The following is a 20,746-nucleotide window of genomic DNA, read 5'->3' as shown; positions in this document are numbered from 1 at the left end:
CCAAAATGGTATTAACCCCTCACAGTCCTAGGGGTGTCCGTTTCATGGGTGTCACATCCCTCCATACTGAAATGATGCGTGTCCTCACGCTTGGTCCAATAATAAAGGGTAACAGAACAAAGGATAATTCCCAAATAACAGAGTATTGGCATCTGTAAGTCACAAATCCTGGGCATCAATGAACATAGGATGAATAGATCATGACCCTGACTACGCCTAACCATTAACTATCACACTAGCACAAATGTACACATAAATACAACATATCAATGTCAAACAGATTAGTGCAATCAGGAAAATATAAACAGTACTAAAGGTGCCTCTACCGACCTCTCTATTGTCTGTAACGTGTGGGCAGTATTCCTTGGGTGCTCCTGGTCGAGCGTCTCACTTCACCAATTTCAGGGACGTCTGCAATGACTTCCTCAACCACAGGCGATTGCCTCATTTCTGGGGTCGGGGAACCGGCCACGACAGGCCAATACATACTCAGGACAAGACTCAATGGGTCATTTAGTATCGACAACTGATCTCGGGCTGGGTGTGATGGTGGAGAATCAGGTAGTAATTCTGGGGCTCTGTGATGGTTAGGGCACAATTTGAGTTGATCCCGATGTACAACTTTCGGTTGACCACCTTCTACCTTATCAATCTGGTACACGGCAATTTCAGCGTTGGGTATGCCGGTAACTACATATGGATCAGGCTCCCATTGCGAATCCAATTTGCTGTGCCGCCGATTATTTCGTCTTAGCACGACATCTCCTACGGTTAATGGTCTGGCATGTGCGGTTGCATCGTATCGATCCTTTTGTCGATCACGGATAGCATCCATACGTTGGTCCACAAGAGCTCGAGCAGTCTGTAATCTACGCTGGTGTTCTACGACCCAATCCCCTTGGAAGCAAGAATCTGTGGCATCATCCGAAGCCAGGCCTAAGTGAACGTCAGCGGGTAGTTTCCCAGATCGTCCAAAAAGCAGATAATATGGCGTGTATCCTGTGGAGCTGTGCACAGTGTTGTTGTAGACAAAGATCAGTTCTGCTAGCAGAGTGGGCCACTCACGTCTTTGTGGAAGGGGTACCGCTCGGAGTAAATTTATCACAGTTTGGTTCATCCTTTCGCAGGCCCCGTTGCCCTGAGGATGGTATGCTGTAGTGCGTAATTTCACACACCCGTACAACTGGCATAGTTCTTGGAAGAGTAGGGCTTCAAACGCAGGCCCCTGATCCGTCAGAATACTAGCAGGGTACCCGTAGGGCCGTACAAATGCTCACCAGACGATTTCTGCTGTCGTCTTTGCCGTGAGATCCCGAACTGGCAGTACAATGGCAAACTTGGTGTAATGGTCAATTATGGTTAAAGCATATTGATATCCATTGCTACTTGGTTCTAGCTTCACATGGTCGATAGTTACGAGTTCCAGTGGTTGTCGGGTAACAATGGGGTGCAGCGGTGCCTTCTCTTCTGATGGAGCCGGTCTACGTGCTGTGCATATGTCGCAAGATTTGCACCAGTCTTCCACATCCTGACGCATATTCCCCCAGTAAAATCTTCGACGTAGGGTCGCCTCGGTCTTTTGACAGCTGAAATGGCCAGAGTGATCATGATAGGCCCGTAGGATAAGATCAATTTTCGCAGGGGGCACCACCAACTGCTCAATCAACAGATGTGTCTTTGGATCTGTGCTCTGTCGTAGCAATAGGCCTCTTCGCAACGTCAAACTGTCCTTTTGTCGCCACAATTGGATTAGGTCCGGGGTTGCAGCTTGTCTCTGAATTCGGGTCAACCCCTGACGAGAGGCCAGCAACTGTTTCACCCTTTTTAAGGTTGGGCTTGCGTCCTGCCAGACAGTCCAATCTCCTTCCATCTCCACGCCCTGAACTTCCTGCACTCTCGCAGGGATGAGAACCATAGCATTCTGTTCCGGTGCTCTTCTTTTCAAACTGAAGTTGGGAGTTTCAATCTGCTCCCACCTGTCTATTCCTTCCAATTCACTTTCGCCCGTCTGTAGCCGGGAGAGTGCATCGACATTCACGTTACTTCGCCCACTTCTGTATACTACTTTGAACTGGTAGTTGGCCAGTCTGGAGGACCACCTTTGTTCCAAAGCTCCTAGAGGGGTGGTGGCTTGATGAGCCAGTGGGTTACAGTCCGTATAAGCTACAAACTGTGTTGCCGCTAGATAGTCTCTGAATTTTTCTGTCACTGCCCACACCAAGGCAAGAAACTCGGGTTTGTAGGCGCTGTAATTGGCGTCGTTCCGTTCGGTGGGACGTAGACTGCGACTAGCGTAAGCGATCACACGCTCTTGATTTTCCTGAACTTGGGCAAGTACAGCTCCCAACCCTTGCTTGCTGGCATCCATGTACAGCCGGAACGGGTGGTTGTAATCTGGGTAGGCCAGCACAGGGGCCTCTGTCAAGACTTTCTTCAGCAGGTCGAAGGCTGTCTGTCGTTCAGTCGTCCACTCTATGGGAATTCATTTGTTATACTTATCCTTAGGGATCCCTCGTAAAATTTCTAATAGAGGGGCGGCGACTTTGGCAAAGTTCTTCACAAACCGTCGATAATATCCTACAAATCCAAGGAACCATCGGACATCTTTGACTGTCAGCGGGATGGGCCATTCCAATACCGCTTTCACCTTTTCGGGGTCCGGGGTAACACCCTCAGGGCTTACAATGTGACCTAAGTACTGAACTCGGGGCTTGAGCAGGTGGCACTTGGATGGCTTCAGCTTCAGACCGAATCTAGTCAGCTGTTGGAAAACCTCCCGTAAGTGTTGCAGATGGTCAGAGTAGGTTTTTGAAAAGATGATAATGTCATCCAAATATAGGAGAACCACATCGAAATTCCTATGGCCTAGACAATGCTCCATCACGCGTTGGAAGGTGGGGGGAGCATTGCATAAGCCAAATGGCATACGGTTGAATTCATAGAGCCCCATTGGTGTGACGAAGGCAGTCTTCTCCTTGTCCTCTTCCTTCATCTGAACCTGCCAGTAGCCGCTGGTCAAATCTAGGGTTGAGAAATATTTGGCAGATTTAAGCGCCGTCAGAGACTCCTCAATTCGGGATAGAGGATAGGCATCCTTATGTGTGATAGCATTCAGCTTCCTGTAGTCTACACAGAATCTTAGCTGGCCATCCTTTTTGCGAACTAACACCAATGGGGCTGCCCATGGGCTGTGACTCTCTCTGATGATGCCATTGCTCTTCATGTCCTCCAACAGTTGCCGTACGGGCTGATATAGCGCTGGTGCCAATGGGCGATGCCGCTCCTTTATGGGTGGGGCATCCCCTGTCAGGATACGATGGTGTATCTCCTTCACGATACCCAGATCTGTAGGGCTATGGCTGAAAGTCTCAGAATTATTCTTCACAACCTGGAGGATTCCGGCCTTATGGTCTCTCGGTGTACTGCCATCCCCTACCTGAATCTCTGCCCACCATTCAAGTTCCTGCTCATCAGCTGTACTACTCTCCGTGGTTACTTGACACTGATTAGCTTGTAAGGATGGATATACGACATCTTGAAATGAGGTCCACAATAATCGTGCAAGTGGCTGGCGTCGATACAACTTGATTGCGTAATTATGGGGATTTAAGATCCGCACTGGGACTCGTCTGTTCTTCACAGTGACTAGGGTACTGGCTACTACCGCCTCCTGGTGAGCGGACGTTAAACAGGGTTCAATTAAGGCCTCATAGCTTCTGCCAGCTGGTCCGCATCGTGCCTTGCCCCAGAGGATGGTCTCTGAATTGGGTTGCAATTTGATGGGCGTACTATCCATTAGTCTAACCTTTCCAATCTCTCCCTCATTATGGGTGAACCTCTGGTGACCTTGAAGCACCCTGATAGTCTTCTGTATGATTCTTCGCTCCCCGGTGACCAACTGAGACAATTCACTCCTTAGTGTGGCCAATAGCTCCTCTGGACATTGCTGTAAGACGTTCATTCCTAGAATCACCGGTGCTACTTTAGCTTCACTGCTCTCAGTGATCAGACATCCCTGTAGTGGAAGGAGGGTTTCTCCGATCTGCATATTAGCCTCCCAGTACCCCACGCAGGAGATCCCCAGTCCGTTACTAACAATTAGTTGCAGCCATGAGGGAGGTGGCATCAGCAACTGCCCCTCCTTCCAATAGCGTTGAAAAGCAGGTAGCTGTATGGTGGTGATTTGGGATCCTGTGTCTAACATGGCCAAAACTTCCACGCCATTTATGACAATTGGGATTGTCGGACACATCCCGACATACCGGGGCCACCACTCTTCAGGATTCGGGTCTACTCTTCCTGTTCTCCCCGAGGCTTGACCCCCACCCTCGGGGTGTTGCAGTTTAACGTCTCCTCTTGCCTGCAGTGTCTCTCCACATGACCTGCCTTCTGGCACCGCCTGCAGATGGGACGGCCTTGAGCATCAAACCAATCTGTTGATCTTCTCCCTTGTCCCCGGGGTGGTTCCCACCAGTCATCAGCCCTTTGTCTTCTCGGCCGCCACGGCGGCTCTTCATAATCCGCCGGTTGGGATTGAGCTAGGCTATGCACCTCCCTACGTATCTCTGCCATTCCCAATGTCATTTCTTCCATCTGTTTCCACAACAGTTGTATTGGGTCAGGGGATGGCAGCTGCAGCCCATGGGAGGCGGGGTTGGTTTCTTTGGGTGCCTGACATGCATTCCGTAAGCCAGCTTCTGCCGAGTAGGACTGACTTGGTAATTCTGGGAATTCCGTATTATGCTCTTCGACCGTGCCCAACATTTTGATAGCCGCTTCTTTAAAGTCTAAGAAAGTATGCGTCGGAAGTTGTAGTCGCAGTAGTCGCAGTTGAACATGTGTTCCTTCTCTGTTAGCTCCCTCTATCAATTGGGTGACCAAGGTCTCATCCGGGTTCCTGACTTCTTCCTGATCGACAGCCTGGATTGCCCTCAAGGCCTCCTGCAGGGTGAGGGCGTAGTCACGCAGACTCTCCCCAGGTTTTTGTTTACATGCATATAACCTCATTTTCAAGGTGGATAAGGTACGGGCATCAAAAGTGGTCGCCAGTCGTTTAAGGACTTGTTCTACGTTCTGTTTTTCTCTGGCGGGCCAGGACGTCACTTCCCTGAGTGCCAAATTCTTCAATTGCCCAATGAGGATCTCGACCTGCTGCTGATCACTTAGCGGGTACAAACGGAACATAGAGGTCATCTTCCTTTTAAGCTCGGTGAGAGTGCTTCCTTCTGTGCCATGGTCCTCACCAGAATACGTGGGGAGCCACGGGGCTCCGAAGTAATAGGGGAGCGTGATAGGATTGATCTGTGCCACAGGGGGGTTGATCGGTGCTCCTGCGCCAGCAGGCGGTACTGCCTGGGCTGGTGGATCGGTCGACATGGCTCTTCTATACTTCCAACCTTCTCACTTTGGACTCCGTTAATCCTGTTCGTGACGCCAGTTGTGGTAACCTTGACTTTACGTAAGTAAAGAGTTTACCTTGTGTGTTGTGGTTCAATCTTCACTCGACTTACGGAGAGGTGAGAGTAATGGAAGCACATGAAGGGGTGACGAGGCAGCTTGTGGTTTTTATTTTGTGAACACAGGTTTATTAGAGAGTCGGCAGGGCACTTGCATAAATAACACACCTCACTCAATGAGGCAGCCTTTGTATTGCATCAGTGGGAAAAAACATCAATAATGAGATTACACATCAATGGCATTTGCACGGCACCATACGGATTGGTGTAATAATACTTCGGCAGTATGACCATACAATGTAAGGCAACTTTTATGTTACTATTCACAGTTGAATTCAGTATTGAGCATACATTCTTATCTCAAACGGTTGCACACTACAAGAAAACAATTCAGCAATGATGTCAGTACTAAACTAACAGTTTCAAAGTCCAGATGACCTTAAACACAAAACACTGTATTCCTACCCGTCTTCGCTGCTGCAGCTGGTGGAGCTCTTATAGATCAGTTTAAGTTGACCACGGTACTAGTCCCACTTAGTGTAACGTTTGTTAGCATTAAATCTGGGAGGGAAGAATCGCCAATGTGTATATGGAAGTCCTGTACACAGTACAGCAATTCAGTCACTGAATGTTAATTCCACTTTTCTCTCTATAAGCACATTCAATTCTCAGGCAATCAGGTTATTCAATATTCCTAAACAACTGTTACTGTAAAGTGTCCCGCAGTTCTATCCCAGGTTAAAGGGCTATATTATCTCCTTTAAGTAGTGTATTCCAGCTTTCAAGTATCAAAGAATCACTGTGCTGTGAAATAGGACAGTCTTGGTGTGATCCGGAAAACATGCAGGGTAAATATTGGTGAGCTTGGTCAGTGAAGCAGATAACTCCTATATACTGAAAGTGAAAGTAACACCGAGGTTCTGCTATTTGCAACAAGGTATGAGAGAGTCCAGTACTACTGAGTGTCAGTGCAGCTCTGCCTGTGGTGCAATCAATCTTCCACTCACCACTCCTGTAGCTACCTCTGGTGCAAGGCTATGTAACTTTTCCACTGCTGGAGCTGTATGTCTATACTGCAGTTAATCGGTGGCCATCTTGTGGTTGGCAGCATGGCAACTCAAAGCAATTGTTGCTGTTGGCCTGCGGCCATCTTGTGGTTGGCAGAAAAAGTTATAAATCACAATAGGACAGCGACTTCTCTTATAAGTAGTATAACTGAAATGAGGGTGCTTTGAAGTTACCCTATGATGGCTGCTGCTGTGGTATGGGGCAGGGGGGATGATTACCCTGTACTGCGTGTTGCCACTGTGGCTGTGTACCTCCACGAGCGGCTCTTGCTGCTGCACTGGACGCCTTAATGGTGTGCTGCTCTTCGTTGCTGTGGCTCACCTGACCCGGTCTATCTTCCGCAGGTCCCCGGCGTCCACGCTCCTGGCTCGGCTGCTCCACACTCCACTAGAGCTTTGCAGCTTGGCGTTCTCTGCCCGCTGTCCTCGTGCTGCACGCCACACTTTTCCTCAGCTCCTGGCACGCCCTCAATATTTCACCCTCTTCTTCGCGGGCACCTGACCACACCCCCCGCTTGAGAGACAGGACAGGCTCATCCAATCAGCACCAGCTGTCCCCTTGCTTCACACATGCTGGGGAGACATGTATTAACTCCTTCCTTGCCCAAAGTGGTATTAACCCCTCACAGTCCTAGGGGTGTCCGTTTCATGGGTGTCACACTTGTGCTGTCAATCACCATCGACAGCATGCCCCCTTTGGTGCGAGACCCATAACGACGGCTTGGCCGTCCTTATTCGGGTCTCGCGCATGCATACGATGGAGCAGCCTCCGTAGTGCGCATGCGCACTTGGGCAACATCGACCCGCTTGCGAGCGCTCAGCGCTCGCGAGCGGGTCTGAATTAGGCCCAGAATTCATCAATCTCTGAAAATACATTACTTTCGGAGCTTGATTGCGGATCCTTCTGCCGGACATCGGGGCTGTTGCGCGCATGTCTCCACGTCGGAGCAATGATGAATTGCTCTGGCACTTGTGGCGAGTTCAAGTGTTAATTATCGGGGTTCATTCGGACCCCGATAATTAACAGGATGAATAGAGGCCCTGATTCAGAGCCGGTCGCTCTGACAGAGCGCTCGCTCTGGATCAGGGCCGTCCTTCTCTTTTTTTAGAGCGGCCTCCTGGCCACTCGCATAGCTGTGGGTGACCACCCACAGCTATAGCGAGCGGCCAAAAATATGGTCGCGATGGTCAAGACCATCGCGACCATCGGGCTTGCGACGAGACCCTTATGGTAGGGTCTCGTTGCCGCAAGCCATGGAGTGCTTTCAGCTCTATTAGCTCTATCACAAGTGATGTCAGTGGGGCTGGCCCCAGACGGTAGGTGTTCCCATGGGAATGCCTCCGTCAGGGCAGCCACGCCCCCGGCATGCCCACCAAAGGGGGAGTGCTGTCACTCACCATCGACAGCACGCCCCCTTTGTAGCGAGACCAATAGCGACGGCTTGCCCGTCGCTATCCGGGTCTCGCGCATGCGCATGATGGACCCGGCTCCGTCGTGCGGATGTGCAGTGGGCCAACATCGATCCGCTTGCGAGCGCTCAGCGCTCGCGAGCGGGTCTGAATTAGGCTCTGAGCCCACAGTGTGAGACGGACATCTCCCATTTATCTCCAATAGAGACCAGCAATATCCACAGTATTACCACTGTTCCAGCATCCTGCACTGCAACCCGCTAGAGCTATACACTCACCGCATCACTTCAAGCAGTATATCACAGTGAGTACAGCTGTACATAACCTATCTCCAAATAAACCATCTTACTGATTAAGAAACTGGGCTGTCTGTAGTGATAAGGCATCTGCTGGTGTGTACATACCTCTATAATGTCACCACACCTGTACACACGCATATACAATATATTCTTATACTGGCACGAATGAGGAATCTTTCTTCTAAGGATGTGAATCAATGGAAAGCCTGCCTTCCTTACATTCATTCCACCCCTGGTTAGTACCTAGGTGTCCACACCACAAATCAGAGACAACGTTAACATTTTTTAGGGGAGATGTACGAAGCTTGAAAAGTGATAAAGTGGAGAAAGGTAAAGTACCATCCAATCAGCTCCTAACTGTCACTTTACAGGCTGGGTTCGGAAAATGACAATTAGGAGCTGATTGGTTGGTACTTTATCACTCTCCACTTTATCACTTTTCAAAGCTTATTACATCTCCCCCATTTCTGCTTTCTGCAGCCACTGTTCTGGTTGTCAGAACCTCATTTAGACATTATATAGGTTAGAAAAATAAGATGTCTATTTCAAGGCGTTTCCATTTTTGGATTAAAAATAAACTTTTTAGAGCACAGAATTATGTGCATACGTTATATAAAAAGAAATCTTTTGAACTGTCATATACATGTCATATACATGTGAGATGGCTAGAGGTGCATGGGTACAGGTGTAGTAAGGCAGGCACTTATCCTTACTCCACCTGCTCTCACCTTCAGGCTGTTGTGAAGTTGCCCACGGCCCTGGACCACAGGCTGGGTGACTCTTCCTGCAATGATAAAGATATGAGGACTGGGTACTCACATGACAGTTTGACACAGTGACAACACAAAACAGTCCATCAATTCAATAGTAGGTTGGTTAGGTTATCATCAGCACTGGCACAGGGGCTTCAGACACCTGGCTGTAACCTATTGCAGTTGAACGCTGAGGATACAGTTGTCAATAACGCCTACCTACAGTTGCCAATAGCGACCACCTGACAAGATGACCAGCCTACAGGGAACACCCTCAGTCTGTCCTAACACCTACAGTGCATCCGGAAAGTATTCACAGCGTGTCACTTTTTCCGCATTTTGTTATGTTACAGCCTTATTCTAAAATGGAATAAATTCATTTTTCTCCTCAAAATTCTATCACAATACCCCATAATGACAATGTGTAAAAAGTTTTTTTGAGATTTTTGCAAATTTAATGATAAAAAAGAAAAAATAAGAAATCACATGTACATAAGTATTTACAGCCTTTGCTCAATACTTGGTTGATGCACTCATGGCATCAATTACAGCCTCAAGTCTTTTTGAATATGATGCCACAAGCTTGGCACACGTATCTTTGGGCAGTTTCGCCCATTCCTCTTTGCAGCACCTCTCAAGCTCCATCAGGTTGGATGGGAAGCGTCGATGCACAGCCATTTTCAGATCTCTCCAGAGATGTTCACTCGGATTCAAGTCTGGGCTCTGGCTGGGCCACTCAAGGACATTCACAGAGTTGTCCTGAAGCCACTCCTTTGATATCATGGCTGTGTGCTTATTGTCATTGTCCTGCTGAAAGATGAACTGTCGCCCCAGTCTGAGGTCAAGACCGCTCTGGAGCAGGTTTTCATCCAGGATGTCTCTGTACATTGCTGCATTCATCTTTCCCTCTATCCTGACTAGTCTCCCAGTTCCTGCCGCTGAAAAACATACCCACAGCATGATGCTGCCACCACCATGCTTCACTGTAGGGATGGTATTGGCCTGGTGATGAGCGGTGCCTGATTTCCTCCAAACATAACGCCTGGCATTAACGTCAAAGAGTTCAATCTTTATCTCTCATGGTCTGAGAGTCCTTCAGGTGCATTTTGGCAAACTCCAGGCGGGCTTCCATGTGCTTTTTACTAAGGAGTGGCGTCCGTCTGTCCACTCTACCATACAGGCCTGATTGGTGGATTGCTACAAAGATGGTTGTCCTTCTGGAAGGTTCTCATCTCTTCACAGGGGAATGCTGTAGTTCTGACAGAGTGACAATCGGGTTCTTGGTCACCTCCCTGACTAGGGCACTTCTCCCCCGATCGCTCAGTTTAGACGGACAGCCAACTCTAGGAAGTGTTCTGGTGGTTCCGTACTTCTTTTATTTATGGATGATGAAGGCCACTGTGCTCATTGGGACCTTCAAAGCAGCAGATATTTTTCTGTACCCTTCCCCAGATTTGTGCCTCGAGACAATCCTGTCTAGGAGGTCTACAGACAATTCCTTGGACTTCATGCTTGGTTTGTGCTCTGACATGCACAGGTGCATGCCTTTCAAAATCTTGTCCAAACAACTGAATTTTCCACAGTTGGACTCCAATTAAGCTGTAGGAACATCTCAAGGATGATCAGTGGAAACCGAATGAACCTGAGCTAAATTTTGAGCTTCATGGCAAAGGCTGTGAATACTTATGTACATGTGATTTCTTAGTGTTTTTTTAATTAAATTTGCAAAAATCTCAAAAAAACTTTTTAGATGTAGTCATTATGGGGTATTGTGTGTAGAATTTTGAGGACAAGAATGAATTTATTCCATTTTGAAATAAGGCTATAACATAACAAAATGTGGAAAAAGTGACGCGCTTTGAATACTTTCCGGAAGCCCTATACATTACTTCTAATGCAGGGACGCCTAACCTCTTCTAGTCCGAGGGCCACATTGGCTGATCCCACTTTTAAACGGGCCACCATAAAACTTTACTTGCTTAAACATGTAAAATACATACAATTTACTAGTTGAAAAGGCCTCATAGCATTATTAAAGTATCCATATGGAGTCAGAAGTGTGTTGAATGCCTCAAATCAAAGTACTGTAGCAACATCATATTAATATATCCTCTTGCATTGCCACTGTACTCTCTACATGGGTTGGGTAAGGGATGTCGTGCTCGGGATCCCAGCAGTCAGAATCTCAATACCAGCATCCTGGCAACGTTAGGATGCTGACACCTGTTGGCAGGGCCGCCATCAGGGGGAGACTGCTGGAACAGGAGTAATCAGAAAATCAGCTCCTAATTACTTGGGATTCTAATTTTTACGGACCCCTCTATTAAATGCACTACATTAATGACCCCTTTTTACCCTACATTACATCACTGACCCCTCTATACCCGCCACTGCATTGCTGACTCTTCTATACTCACTACTACATTACTGACCCCTCTATACCCTACATCACTGACGCCTCTATACCCTATACTACATCACTGACCCCTCTATACCCGCCACTGCATTGCTGACTCCTCTATACTCACTACTACATTACTGACCCCTCTATACCCTACACTACATCACTGACCCCTCTATACCCTATACTACATCACTGACCCCTCTATACCCGCCACTGCATTGCTGACTCCTCTATACTCACTACTACATTACTGACCCCTCTATACCCTACACTACATCACTGACCCTCTATACCCTATACTACATCAATGACCCCTCTATACCCGCTACTGCATTGCTGACTCCTCTATACTCACTACTACATTACTGACCCCTCTATACCCTACACTACATCACTGACCCTCTATACCCTATATTACATCAATGACCCCTCTATACCCACTACTGCATTGCTGACTCCTCTATACCCACTACTACATTACTGACCCCTCTATACCCTAAACTACATCACTGACCCCTCTATACCCTACACTACATTACTGCCCTCTATACCTGCTACTACACTGCTGACCCCTCTATACCCTATACAACATCACTGACCCCTCTATACCCACCACTGCATTGCTGACTCCTCTATGCCCACTACTACATTACTAACCCTCTATATCCTACACTACATCACTGACCCCTCTATACCCGTCACTGCATTGCTGACTCCTATATATCACTACTACATCACTGACCCCTCTATACCCTACACTACATCACTGACCCCTCTATACCCGTCACTGCATTGCTGACTCCTCTATACCGCTACTACATTACTCACCCCTCTATATTCTACACTACATCACTGACCCTTCTATACCAACTATGCCTTCCTCTGCTTCCTCTTGCTGTGGCAGCTGGCAGGCAGATGCCTAAGCCACATGGCGATTGCTGGGCTCTGGCTCCCAGTTTAGGATTGAAAGACTGTTAGAGGAGGCAGAACAATGCAAAGTCTGGGGGCCAGGCTGACTGCAGCTGCACTCTTCCATGCTACAGCGCTCTGAGGGACTGCCCTGTCAGCCCACCCCTTGAGCTGCCCCTGCACATAGATATCCTACACATACACAAAACTAAAGACAGACATATATGCTAAAGTACAGATATATTGTAGTCCATATCAGCTGTGACAGGAGTGAACTGAACGGTAATAGTTTTTTGGGCAATGGCTGGCGTTTTGGTGCAAAAATACCGTCTCCCCCTTCATACTCAGTGGTAAATCATAAAAGTGCTTTAATAGTCAGCAATAAAGCGTAAAAGCATATCACTTCTGCATGTAAAGATGATTGATATTCAACAATAAAAAGCTGTGTACAGTATATAGCGAGGCCAAATAATTCTGCAAAACACGAACAGAAAATTTCACATTTTAGTAAATATTTGAACACATTCCAAATCCACTTGCATTGTTTACCAAACACTTTGTCTGTCCTAAAAATGTCATCTATTATCATTTTGCTGACAATGGACATGCAGTACAAATCCATTTAGAAAGGCTGCTAACTCCTCCATTGGGGGTTGCTAGTTAATGTAATTCAAACATTTATCTGTGAGTAATTGACAGCAAACTCAATGTTCTCCAGTAAATAAGGAAAAAATTATCCTGCTTATTAATGATGTGCATGAATGTTCCCTCTAGCTGTATATCTGCTCAAAGTAATTGCCAAGGAGAGCAAATTAATAGCCAATAGATTTGAGTTGAGTGATGAGCTTTAATCAATTGATTCTCGTGAAATAACATTTGGGGTGGAGGACGTGATCTACGGCTGTTGTCCCACCACAGATTTCATGAGTCATGAAATATGGACTGGAGCATGAATACTAATTTGTGAGGATGCATGCCAAATATTGAACATCAGGGCTGACTCATTCCAACTGGTACATTTTTTATCAAGTCTGCTGAATGTCTCATTATTGTTAAAAAAAGGGAGAGCTTTAGTTAAACCGTAAGATGTAAAGGACTAACTGAATTACAACTGAGGCTTTTTTTTGCAAGTGCAGCATATAGTACTATAGATATTACAAAAAGGGTGTACTAGAGTGCAGATTCACAGTTGCAAGTCATTACCCTTGCACTGTGTGCACTAAATGGTGGACTGATGCCAGGCAGCTGGGTCATTCCCTTGGCACTACATGCAGGCCGATGGAACGACCCAAATGGACAACCTGCAGGTGCCCACATGCTCGTCCATAGTAGGTACACATTTGCCGATGTGGATGATATTTCACCCCGACCCAACCATCTTCTATGTCGGCCTGTTGGGTGTAGCATCGCTGGGTACTCACATCGGTAAAGCTGGGTGCACACTTACCGATGTGTGAACCCAGCGATGTGACGTCCGACTGGCCGACATATGAGGCGGCCGGTACATATTACACGATCCGGTGCACAACCACCCGATATGTTGGCCACCGGTTCGATTCACCTGCCTGGTGTTGGCAGCTGTGTCGTTTCATTGGCCTTACATGCAGGCTGACGGAACGACCCCGATGGACGACCTGCGGGAGCGCACATGGTCGTCCATAGTGGGTATACATTTGCCGATGTTGACAATATGTCAGCCTGATCCGCTGCATCAGGCAACATATCGTCTGATGTGTACCCACCTTTAGTGTGCACCCAGCTTTAGTGCGGATATTTGCCTGCATGCCAAGTTGTACAATATCTATGCAACTGCATTACCCCAGTACATACTGTCTAATGGGCGTCATCAACAGTAGCAGTGCTGGGCGTTTTGGAAATGTAGAGCTGTCTGGACACACTGGGAGGCTCTGCAGCAGTGCCAGACACCCTGCTAGCCAGATGCAGGGGTAGTGTGGCAGCAATGGTGCTGCCCCGGGCCCTGCTCCTATGGCCCTGGTCTTGATAATCAATGCACACTTGCACCAGCAGTAGAGATCGGTCTGTAGTCATTTGTATCATTTGTATCTCTCGGTTTACACAACAGCCTGGAGTTGCACATACATGCCCTCACATGACTTCAACTAACGTGCATTCAGCTGCAAGTGGAGATGTGACTTTTATATGAATAAGGTTAGTGCATTTCCACATCAATTCATGGAAGATCTTTGCACCCTTTTCCATCAGTATGTACTTTCTGTTTGTTTTCCCATATTTTATTTCTCTCCTGGTCCTTATTACTCTAGATCAACAAATTGGATGGACAAACCACTCATTAGTTTTTTGCAATAACAGCAACAAGGTGAGTGGAATTACTTGCACTAATTGCATCAGTATTGTGGCATTGTATATAGTATACAATATATTTCCCTGTCTCTTTATTTTTGGATCCATAATGAAATATATTTATTAAGGACATTTATCAAATAACCATCAAAGACTGTTATTTTGCAGATCTGAATGCATCATAATCACACTCCCTTTTCAATGAACTATTCTTAGGAGCTCAGTTAATAAATTCCTCTTTCCTTGCTGCAACTCTTGACCTCACATCATTGTGCCTCTGGCGCGTATCATTACCCACATATTGTGTTCCTCCTTTTAGCAAAAGTAGAAAGCCTTCCATAATATTAGCTTGGGATCATCACCTTAACACATTAATCCTTTTTCTCCCAAAATCCTCCTGTGGGAGCCTCATTTATTTCTTAATAAATCAAGAGAGTAACACTGCATTGTGACAATCTTCATTTCATGTGTCACATTTGTACTTTTTGTTATTTCTGCCTATAAATTACTTCCCTCATATAAAGAGTTTCTGGCTGATGCAAAAAGCATCCCCCTGAGTAGAAACTGGTTCCCAATCTCCAACACCTTGGAGGACATGCAAAGGACCTGTACAATTCAAAGGATAAGAGGCCTCACACTAAAGGGATTGCCATATCTTGATGTGTATTTAATTTAATTTTGTCATATAAATGGGAAAATAGAGCTATATCTGCAGCATGACAACAAAAAATGGCATTTGTCGTAATGGCCAACATTTTTGCAACTCATGAAATGACCTTAAGGTGGTCACTCTTGGGACAATCCTGCCGCTGGACCCAAGTTATCTTCCAAGTTCATCATTCAATTTGTCCATAAACATGAGAGACAAAATTGGATAAGATACAATTTTCTACTTCAAGTTAAATTGCTGGATCAGCTCCAGCTGCACCTGCCAGTGTGGTTGGAGGATGACTTCACACTCAGATGTATAGTGGTCACCATTCCACTACATATTTCACCATGCAAGATAATGATATATTCAATCTATGTATAATCAATATCTGGCACCAGAGTTGTTATGTGGCCAAACCCACGGGAATCTGTGATCAATTGCCCAATATCAGCTTCAATGCCACAGTGTGTGCAACCTGTATTAGGTATAGTATTGTAGCTGAACTGCTATCTGCAGACTGGTGGATCATAAACTGGTTTGTTATCCAAGCTTTTTAGTCTATATTAGCACCATTGCCTAATTCCGGGGTGGGCAACAAGCGGCCCTCCAGGTGTTGTTGAACTACAAATCCCAGCATGACTTACAACAGGTTTAAAATGGCCAAATAGCAAAACTGTTGCAGGGCATGCTGGGATGTGTAGATCTACAACAGCTGGGGGCCGCTGATTGCCCACTCCTAGCCTAAGGGCTATAGGACACAGAACACACATTCCAAAACATTAGGTCCACTTTAATATACTAGTGGGTCTATGACAATAATCACATTAGTGGGTGCCAAAGATAGCACACTATGGAAAAGCAACATCTTTACCACAAACGTAGACTTTTGTTTTCTCAAGGAGCAGTAAGGGGATAATTTACTTTGATGGTTTGTTGCACTTTCAGAATTTGGGGAACAAGAGCTGTATATATAGCTTTATAATTTGAGGTGGTTTAGGCCGGGTAAGGCTTGGGTTAGGGTCAGGATGAATTCTAGACCTAGGATTAATACGTGATGTACAGTAGGTTTATATTTAGTACTTGAGATAATAGTAGGACTGGATTAGATTATAAATGAAAGGTTAAAACTTTTTTTTCATTTACTTACTTTATCTAAACATTGCACTAAAAAGAAAAGATTCTCTCCTTTGAACCAAGACATATGAGAGCCTCTCAAATTTAGGGGTAAATGTACTAAGCAGCAGACACACACTGTCTTAGTAAATTTACCCCCCTAGACTCCATCACTAAGTTATATGGGATTTCTTTTCTGTTGGTAACAGAACAAGTGCTCCAACACCCTTTTATTATATCAGTGCCATGCCATGTACATTTTGATACTTTTGTACTTGTCAATAGCACTGCCATGGACGTCAAGACGGGGGGGGGGGGGCATGAGGATGGTCAGGGGCTATGCTTTATAGCAATAGGCTGCATGGCCCCTGCATTGTTTGGAGGAGGCAGTGTAATACGGTGCAGGGGCTGTGCAGCCTATTACTACAAAGCACAGCCCCTGACCGTCCATGACCGCCGTTTCAGTCCTTGCACACCCAGCAACAGATAAGTTTGAGGGAGGGAGGGGGCTTATTGCATAGAAGCAAGGATGTCGAAGCAATTTTATGTTGCCACCCCAACATAAAATTGTTCCGATGCCCATAAGCACCGCAGATAAAAATACGGCAAGATGGTACATTTTACCTCCAAACTACAAGATCACTTCTAGCGGTGGATTAATGGGTGCACACACATTTATATTGCACCCGCTATGCTATTGAAGTTTCCTCATTTCCTCAAACCCTATCAAAAGCTGTAAAAAACTCCATCAGCACAAGAGGGTTTGCAACTCCTTTAAAGGACTGGCTCATTTAGGGAAATAATTTATTCCTGCGGAATGGGATTGAAATACCGGCCAAAAGGTTGCATCCAGCTAGCTGGCTGTCATGGTTCCTAGGCGGAATCAAACTGAGTGATAAATAGAGTTGAGGACTGTGCAAAGATGATGGTGGGGGTACCCCTTCAGGATTGAAGAACAGATAGTTGATAATTGATACAATCACTGGCTGAAGTAAGAGAATTGATAATTGGCGCAACCACTGGCTGAAGTAAGTAAGAGTTGTTTATATCTGATAATTGGTGCAGCCACTGGCTGAATAATTGATAGTTGGCGCAGCCACTGGCTGAAGTAAGAAGAGTTGATACTTGAAAATTGGTGCAGCCACTGGCTGAATAATTGATATTTGGCAAAGCTACTGGCTGAAGTAAGAAGAGTTTATACTTGATAATTGGTGCAGCCACTGGCTGAAGTAAGAAGAGTTGATACTTGATAATTGGTGCAGCCACTGGCTGAAGTAAGAAGAGTTTATACTTGATAATTGGTGCAGCCACTGGCTGAAGTAAGAAGAGTTGATACTTGATAATTGGTGCAGCCACTGGCTGAAGTAAGAAGAGTTGATACTTGATAATTGGTGCAGCCCCTGTCCGACAGAAAGTAGAGTTGATACTTGATGATTGGTGCAGCCACTGGCTGAAGAATTGATAGTTGATAGTTAATTGTTGATGCAGCCTCCAAGCTGAGTAGTAGTGGAATACAGAGCTATGATTAGGAAGGAAACAGTCCTGCAACAGCCTTGAGGGCTGGAACTCTTGGCAAGTTGCGGCTGTTACCGGAGGAGTGACGACAGGTGACCTTTGGGCCGTGAAGCAGGATGAGGCCTTTGGGCCGTGTAGCAGCCATAAGAGCTGAGAACCCTTGGCTGAATGTCACTGTTGTGCGACTTGTGCCGTCGGGTTGACACAACAAGCAGCAGTTGGTTCAGAATTTTCTTTAAAAAAATGAAAGGGGCATGTAGGAGATGCTGTCTGTGGCAATTACAATTTTTGGACATTCATAAACCATAAAATTAAAAATGTCAGGCAGCAATGCCCCAACCAGCACATAATTGAAAGGAAAAAGGTGCAAGATGGAATTGTCCTTGTGCCCTCTAACCCACCCTTATGGTGTATATATGAAACAGGACATTCACAGTTTAACAAACCAATCACAGCAACAGGGACTGCCACTTGTGGCTGAAATGATTGGTTTGTTTGGACCCCCCACAAAACAAGCTACCACTGCACAGTGGACATTGGTGGCAATGATCCCATACACAAACTGGCTTTACAACATAGATAAGATCAGATGTCGTTGTCGTCATCCCCATCAGTGTGTACATCCTTTTCTTCACACAATATTAATTTGTCCCTGCTGAAGCATATAGAGGGTAGAATTCCACCTAGTTACTACCTCTTGCTTCAGCTGATGGCAGGGAAAATTCAATAGCTCTTTCTGGTGCTGCAATCTTCGACACGCAGTTGCTGAATGTCGAAAATGTCCAGAAATCTTATGGGACACCGAGAGCATCTCCTGCATGCCCCTGTCATTTTTAAAAACAATGTTGCACCACCAAATTAATTGTGTGAGCAAAACATGGGATGTGTTCGAATTCGCCCACATGTAATGCTTGCACAATATTGCTGGCATTGTCAGAAATCACAAATCCCGAGGAGTGTCCAAGTGGGGTAAGCCATTTTGCAATGATTTCCCTGAGTTTTTCTAAGAGGTTCTCAGTGGTATGCCTCTTACTGAAACTGGTGATACACAGAGTAGCCTTCCTCTGTATCAGCTGTTTTTTGGTAGATGTTGATACACCTACCCAGTGGGCTGTCACAGTCATGGAATCTTTAGTTTGCCCTGCCCTACTTGTCCACATATCTGTGATTAAGTGGACAGTGGGCACAATGACATTTCAGAGGACAAGGTTTTTTTTAATATCCTTGTACAGATTGGAAATTGCTATTCTAGAGAAGTAGAATCTAGAAGGGACATGGTAGCAAGGACACAGGACCTCCATTAACAGTCTAAAACCCACATATTTATGGCGGATACTGAACGCACATCTAAAACCAGCATAGCTGTTATGGCGTCAGTAATCCACTGTGCAACTGGTTGCCGTCATACTTGATCGCCAATGCAAAGGATTGTGTGACAGTCAATTGTTTGGTTGAACTTGAAATACTAAAAGTAGTCTTCTTCCTGGTCCCCTTCTGGGATGAAGATATACTCATAGCAACAGCAGCAGGCGTGACACTCAAGGGACCTTCTGAGGAATAACAGATAGGAGAGGAGTCAGTCCTTATGATATTGGATGCAAGACTACTTCCGATTACGAATGAGGATGTTGATGATGATTCAGGTGTTGGTGGTGGAGATTGCAGGCACTTGGATCCAGATAGAAGGGAGCAGCTAGATGACACTGGACTGATTGTTGTTCGTTTTTTGGCCCCCAAAGTTTCAATACCCTTTCCAATTTGATGAATGCGATGCAAGTGACGTAACAAGGAGGAGGTTCCAAGATGGTTAAGGTCCTTACCTCTACTCACTGTTACATGGCAACGGTAACAAATGGCTTGGCAAAAGTTGTCCGGATTTGGCTGGAAATTATTCCACACGTGAGATGTGGATTTTTTGGTCCTTTGTCCAGGCATGCCAACAATGGGAGCTTTCCCACCATGGGCAACAACTGTTGCCTGATTTACAGTTTTTACACAAACATCCTCGGCATCAACATCCTGATCATCATCAACATCCTCATCATCCTTGATGTTATCGCCAACTATATATCCTCCTCATCCTTCTCGTGCAATTCCACAGAAGCATCCTCGATTTCTACATCAGCATGTTGACTTGTGCTGCTCATCCCCCCATTTGCAGAAGTCACACAAATGGTAGAAGGAGGATCCTCTTCAAGTACAGTATTAGAAAGGTCAGGCTCACACATGGCAATTGCGGACACACTTGGACTCTCCTGGGGATTTGTGATTTTTTTTAGAGCACAAAGTTGTTTTCGGTGTCTTACTTGTGTTAACAATTTAAATTTTTTTTGGTCCTCTCCTACAAGCAGAGGGACTTAAATCATCACTAGAACCACCAGTCATAAATAATAAAGACCAAGGCCTTATCCTTTCCTTCCACTTCATGTAGTGAATGGCATATTGCCAATTTTTAGTTTCTCTAAAGCTGACTTAGCTTTAGATTTTTTTTCTTTATCAGGGTAAAAGTCGATTTTTTTAGCCTGACTTTTTGGCCTGACTTAAGCCCTGGTACATCGGCCTTCATAGATGACGTTGATGGCCTTGTATGACTGCTGCCAGCAGATACAAGACTGGTACGTTTATCCTGCTCTCTTGTTATGTGACTATCCTCCATACTCATTGCGGTCTTACAGCAGTGTCACCAAGCAATTATATTGCATCTAAGTTGCGGCTAATGCACACAACCAACCACACACACAAAATATTGTTTTTATTTTTTCACTGGTGGTGTGGCTAACACGCACACACAAAATGTTGTTTTTATTTTTCACTGGTGGTGTGGCTAACACGCACACACAAAATATT

This window comes from Taudactylus pleione, unplaced genomic scaffold (genome assembly GCF_031769625.1).
Source record: "Taudactylus pleione unplaced genomic scaffold, aTauple2 ptg000032l, whole genome shotgun sequence".
Classification (NCBI taxonomy): domain Eukaryota; kingdom Metazoa; phylum Chordata; class Amphibia; order Anura; family Myobatrachidae; genus Taudactylus; species Taudactylus pleione.
This window is presented reverse-complemented; position numbering follows the sequence as displayed.